This window comes from Elephantulus edwardii, unplaced genomic scaffold (assembly GCF_000299155.1).
Source record: "Elephantulus edwardii isolate Elephantulus edwardi_28Jun2011 unplaced genomic scaffold, EleEdw1.0 scaffold00019, whole genome shotgun sequence".
Taxonomy (NCBI): domain Eukaryota; kingdom Metazoa; phylum Chordata; class Mammalia; order Macroscelidea; family Macroscelididae; genus Elephantulus; species Elephantulus edwardii.
The window spans coordinates 14,763,806-14,769,889 of NW_006399769.1; positions in this window are offsets into that span (position 1 = coordinate 14,763,806).

Consider the following 6,084-nt stretch of genomic DNA (forward strand, 5'->3'; position numbering starts at 1 on the left):
TGGAGGGACAGCACAGGAGGGAAAGGCCCTCTATGAGGTGGATTGATTCAGGGACTGGGGTAATCGGGATGGGAATGTCAGAGACAGTGCATTTGGCACAGGACAGAGCAGAGTTTAGGGCTGTTGTACATAGGGTTGCTATAAATCGCAAGTTACTCAATGGCACATAACAGCAACAACAACAACAACAACATCAACATTATATGTATGACAACAATGTGCAACAAGAGGTGCAAAATGGACTAGGGGAGAGGGAAAGAGGGAAGGAGGGTGGGGGAGGGAGGAAAATGTGCAGTAATGAATGATTGAAAATCTAACCTTTCTGTAGACTTTTATTAAAATGACAATTAAAGAAATAAAAACTAAAGGGCTCCTACTTTCAAGAAGCTGAACTCTATGAGGAGGAATGTGGCATCAGGACTAGAGTGAGACTCATCAATAACCTGTGTTATGCAGATGACAGAACATTGCTTGCTGAAAGTGAGGAGGACTTGAAGCACTTTTGCAGAAGATCAAAGAATGCAGCTTTCGGTGTGGATTGCATCTCAATGTCAAAAAACCAAAGTGCCACATTGTGGTATAGTGGTAAGCATAGCTGCCTTCTAAGGAAACAAAGTTTCTTACCACTGGACTGATAGACAATGTCATGCTGGATGGAGAGGAGATTGAAACTGACAACACCTTTATCTTGCTTGGATCCACAATTAACATCCTTCGTACCAGCAGTCAGCAAATAAGAAGATACACTGTACTCCATTGAGAAAATCTGCAGTTAGGGACCGCTCCAAATTACTGAGGAGTAATGAAGTCAGTTTGAAGAGTAAGGTGTGTCTGATGCAGACCATAATCATTCTGATCACTTGTTACCCATCCGAGAGCTGGGTGGATAATGAATAGGGATGGAAGAATAAGAATTTGTGCATTTGAGCTGTGGTATTTGAGAAGAATGCTGAATATCCTACTGATGGCCAAAAGAACAAATAAATATATCTTGGAGAGGGTGCAGCTAGAGTGCTCTTTGGAGGCAAGAATTACGAGGTTTTGCCTCAAACACTTTGGGCTTGTTGTTAGGAGGGGCTATTCCTTGGAGATGGACATGATGCTGGAAAGGGTGGATGATTGGTGAAGGAAAGGAAGATCTCAGCCAGGTGGATTGACACAGTGATTGAAAATGGGCTCTGTGTGTCAGGAAGTATAAGAATGGCACAGGATAGAACAGGGTTCAGCTCTTCTGTTCATAAGGTAGCTATGAGTTGTACCCACTTGATGGCACCTAACAATAACAACTTTGTATTCAGGATAAATTATTGAAGCATTAACAGATCCAGCCCTGTATCCATGCTTTATCCATTGGTTGGTTAGTTGCTTTGATAAATTATGAGCTTAGCCACCAACAAGTGGTGAATAAGGGAGTTTAGGGAGAGGATTAAGGGATCAGGCCTCCTGATTTCTCATAACTCTCCTGAGTCACAATCATATCTTCCACCTCCTAGTCTTTGCCACCACTGTTCTCAACTTGGGCCAGGGATATTGGCATTCACAGCTCCCTGAGATGCATGATTATCTGATCCAGTCCTAGTTTATTGTTCACAGGCAGAGCTGGGGGAAAAGCAGACTCTTAAAGCTACATACTATCCCCTTCCTGATTTCAAAGGGACCAATTTATTTTGAAGGTGGAGTTTTTAACTTTTCCTAGAAAGCTGTCCAAAGAAACTGACAACATTCTGAGTTTTTTTTCACTAGCTCCTCTAAAGCTCCAGTCTCCACAGGCACGTAGTCTGAGTCCAAAGAACCATTTAATGTTAGCATAATAAGGATTGTCGACTTCCTGCCCCAGATATGGTGTCTTAACATACTGTACCCCAGTGGGCTCAAGCAATCCAGTATTGCAGAATCTGTGTTTAGCAATGCCCTGTTTCTGGTATTTATTCTACTTTTTCCCAGTTACAAAGGACAGAAAGCCAACCCAAACTATTTTCACAGCAACAGTTTTGTTAAGAGTTATGGATTTATTGGATTCTTTGTCCAAGAGTAAGATTTCAAGTACACTTGGATCTGTTGTTGTTGTTGTTGTTGTTGAGTTGTTCGGAGTTGGAAACAACCCCTAACTGGACCCATCAGTGTATTTTCAAAGGTAGTAAATCACATAGGAGGAGAATGCCAATATTTTTCCTATGGAACAGCTGGTGTATTTGAACTGTGTATCTTTGTGTTGGCAGCACAATTCCTTACCAGTAAGTCATCAGTGCTCCTTACAGTTAGGTCTGTTGTTGTTGTTATGTGCTGTTGAGTCGTAGATGACTCATAGCAACCCTATGAAAGAAAGACCTAATGGCTTTTATAACTCTCTTCATTTCTCCATATTCTTAGTGTTTCCAGAGGCAAGCTATTTGAGAAATGGATGCCACTCCTGTTTTAAAGCTTGTTTTAATCAGGGAGCTCCACCAAACACTGTCCACCATGGATAACCATTATCACATTTGACATATCAGTGTCACAGTGTTTAGCATCACAGCAAACATGAGTTACCTCTGTACAGCAAATGGACAGACCAGTGCTATACCACTTAGAAGAATGTTTGACCAAAGCCAATTTAAAGCAGGCCTGAAGGCTACAGATCAAAATCACCCACCTTTGGCTCGATAGCATCACTTTCTGTCCACTAGGCCAACAGAGCTTTCTTGTTGTTGTTAAGTGCTGTTGAGTTGTAGACGATTCATAGTGACCCTATGATGGAAAGATCTGAACAGCTAGGTCTAGGATCTTAAATATTTACTAGGACTCACTCCTGTTCTTTGTCTTTGTTTTTTAGAGCTCCCATTTGTTTGCTGAAAGTGAAAAGGACTTGAAGCATTTATTGGAGAAGATTAAGGACTACAGCTTTCAGTATAGAATATAATTCAACATAAGGAAAAGAAAAAAAATTCTCACAACTCAATCTATTAGCAACATCATGAGAAAAAAGAATATACTGAAGTTGTCCAGGACTTCATTTTTTTGGATTCACAACCAATGCTCATGGAAGCAGAAGTCAAGAAATCAAACCATATATTACAGTGAGCAAATCTAACTAAAAATCACCTCTTCAGATATTAAAAAGCAAAGACATCAGTGTGAGGACCGAAGTGCCATTTCTATTATCTCATACGCTCCCTCGAGGTAAGAATGATGAAACTTCATCTCACATACTCTTGGTCTGCTGTCAAGGAATTCTAGTTCTTGGGAAAAGAGAATCAGCAAAAGAAAAGAAGATCTTATTGAATTGACTATATTGGCACAGGAACTGTAATAATGGGGTTGAGCAATGCAGAGATTATAAGACTAACACAAGACTGAGCATGATTTTGATTTGTTGGCTATATAGTCACTGTGAGTTAAAGTCATCTCAACAGCACCTATCACCAATAATAACATATGCATGTGAAAACTGAACAATGAGGAAGGAAGACTAAAGAAAAATTGATGTGTCTGAATTATAGTATTGATGTAGACTACAGAATATGCCATGGCCTACCAGATGAATGGCAAATCTATTTTGGGGAAGTATAACCAAAACACTCCTTAGAAATGTGGATGATGGGACTTCATCTTAAGTATTTTGGAAGGACCAATCCCTGGAAAAAGACATCATGCTAGAAAAAGCACACGGTTAGCAAAAAAAGAATCATGAGATGGACTGACATAATAGCTGCAACAATAAACTCAAACATTACAGTGATTGTGAGAATCACATCAGACCAGACATTGAGTCGCTCTGTTATAAAACTCAAATATAAAATCACTATGAGTTCGAACTGATGCAACTGTCTAATTACCATAATCTATCTGGTTAGTTATCAAAGTATTCATCTATTTATATATCTTTCCCTTAATCTCAGGGTACACTTGCTTTTGTTTAATTTTGTTTAGTTGGCTCATTCTCTTCAGCGTAGATGGAATAGTCATATATGAAAGATTCTTTTTCTAATCATATACAAAAGATTCATGGAATACCCACACCATATTCCTACAGCTCAAATAATACACATAGTTTAGTTTTAGGGCTCTAATTGGTCATAATTGGCTATGTTCACCTTTCTATAAGCTCTTGTGGGAAGTGCATACCACCAAACCATGCCTGGGTATATTATATACCCCCTGATTAATATTAACACCAAAAATGTGTATCTATTAGAGAAGAAAATATCTTCTCTAACGTTTTGTACTTTTAGGCAGAAAAGTACAACAGATGTTGCTCCATGTACAAATATAAAATAAATACTATATTTTAAAAAACCCCTTACTATTCATTTTACTTTATCAACAAATATGCTTTTTTAAAAAGAATTCTAGCTACTTGGAGGGAAAAAAAAATCACAATAAAATACTAGAAGAATTTCCAAAGAGTAAAAAAAAAATGGTATATTTCCTCTCCTCTGGCCTAACCCCCAAACATGGGAACCAAGTTTTATTTGCAGTTTTTTGGGGAATCTTGTCATTCTGGTATGAAACTTGGCCCCTCTTTTCTAAGCAGCTTTTCTTATCTGTCTCCTTTCCCAATTCCAGGAAATGTGATTCTCAAGTTACTTCCTACATCACACATTTCAGATAAGATCTCTTATTAAATTCTACCATTTAAAAATCATGGTTTGCTTAAGCATCTTTTGGTGCTTGAAATGAGAAAATATGAAAAAACATGTTAAGAGAATACAGGACCCAACCTAAAAGAACACCTAATGGCTAAAGGCAGAACAATTTATGTAACAAAATATGCAATGATAATATTGGGTCAGAGCTCAAAGAACAAATTTCCACAAGGCCCTAATAATATGAAAAAATGACTAAATAAACAGGAGGAAAGGAACAATTCTTATTTACACAAAAAATTCAGTTAATAAATATAAAAGGAATGAAGAAAATAGAAAATCACCAGGAGACTGCTATAATATTAAGCAAATACATGTTCATTTTAGTAGTCTCAAAATATTGCCTCTCTATTATTAGAGTTGATGAAAGTTATACAAGTATTCAGGTCTTTCACTCATAGGGTCACTATGAGTCGTCTACAACTCAACGGCACTTAACAAAAATAACAAACAACAAGAGAGCTCTGTTGGCCTGGTGGATAGAAAGTTATGCTACCAAGTCAAAGGTGTGTAATTTTAATCTGCAGCCCTCAGGCCTGGTTTTCATTGGTTTTGGTTAAACATTCTTCTAAGTGGCACAGCACTGGTCTGTCCATTTGCTGTACAGAGGTGACTAGTGGTTGCTGTGATGCTAAACACTGTGACACTGATGTGTCAAATGTGATAATGGTTACCCATGGTGGGCAGTGTTTGGTGGAGCTCCCTGATTAAAACAAGCTTGGAAGAAGGAGTGGCATCTACTTCCAAAATGGGTTGCCTCCAGAAACTCTATGAAATTGGACAAATGATGAAAGTTATACAAGTGTTCAGGTCTTTCACTTACAGGGTCGCTATGAGTCATCTACGACTTGACAGCACTGAACAACTACAACACCATTATTAGAGTGGAGCTCTGGTGGCCTAGTGGCAAGAAGCTAGCTGTGCTGTAATCACAAAGACACTCAGTTTGAATCCACCAGCTGCTCTGCAGGAGCAGGATGGGCAATCTCTTCCTGTGCAATTAACTGCCTCTGAAAACTCGCCAGAGGGTCAGCTAAGGGTCGGTTCCAACTCTACGGTATAAAACATTAGGGTCCTCTGAAGAGATAGACTATAGAGAGTTGCATGCTGTTGTTGTTGTTATGTGCTGTCGAGTCGTTTGTGACTCACAGCGACCTTATGTACAACAGACAGTCCTAAACTCCGCTCTGTCCTGTGCCAGTCGCACTGTCTGACTCTCCCATCCCGATTATGCCAATCACTGAATCAATCCACCTCATAGAGGGTCTTCCCCTTCTGCGCTGTCCCTCCACCCTCCCAAGCATGATGTCCTTCTCCAAGGACCGGTCTCTTCTCACAACATGTTCAAAGTATATTAGAGGGAACCTCAGAATCCTTGCCTCCAAGGAGCCACCTGGTTTAACCCTCTGCAGAAGGAATATGTTTGTTTTCCTAGCAGTCCTTGGTACTCTCAACACTC